Below are 225 nucleotides of genomic sequence, written 5' to 3'. Positions count from 1 at the left end.
GTGAACAATTTTACTGATGGATTAAATTTCTATAAAGTAATACAGCATAACACGTGTGCTATAAGAATATCACACTACATGAATAAAATCAATATTGTAATTTCGCTTAACACATTATAAATATGCAGTGAAACTAAACACAGGTAATAATCTAAAATAATGATTGCGTCAATTGAGTTAGAATCAACACAATTTAATAAGGAAATTGAATACATTAAACTGAAC

Source organism: Penaeus monodon, chromosome 15 (assembly GCF_015228065.2).
Source record: "Penaeus monodon isolate SGIC_2016 chromosome 15, NSTDA_Pmon_1, whole genome shotgun sequence".
Classification (NCBI taxonomy): Eukaryota; Metazoa; Arthropoda; class Malacostraca; order Decapoda; family Penaeidae; genus Penaeus; species Penaeus monodon.
Note: the sequence above shows the minus strand (reverse complement) of the source record.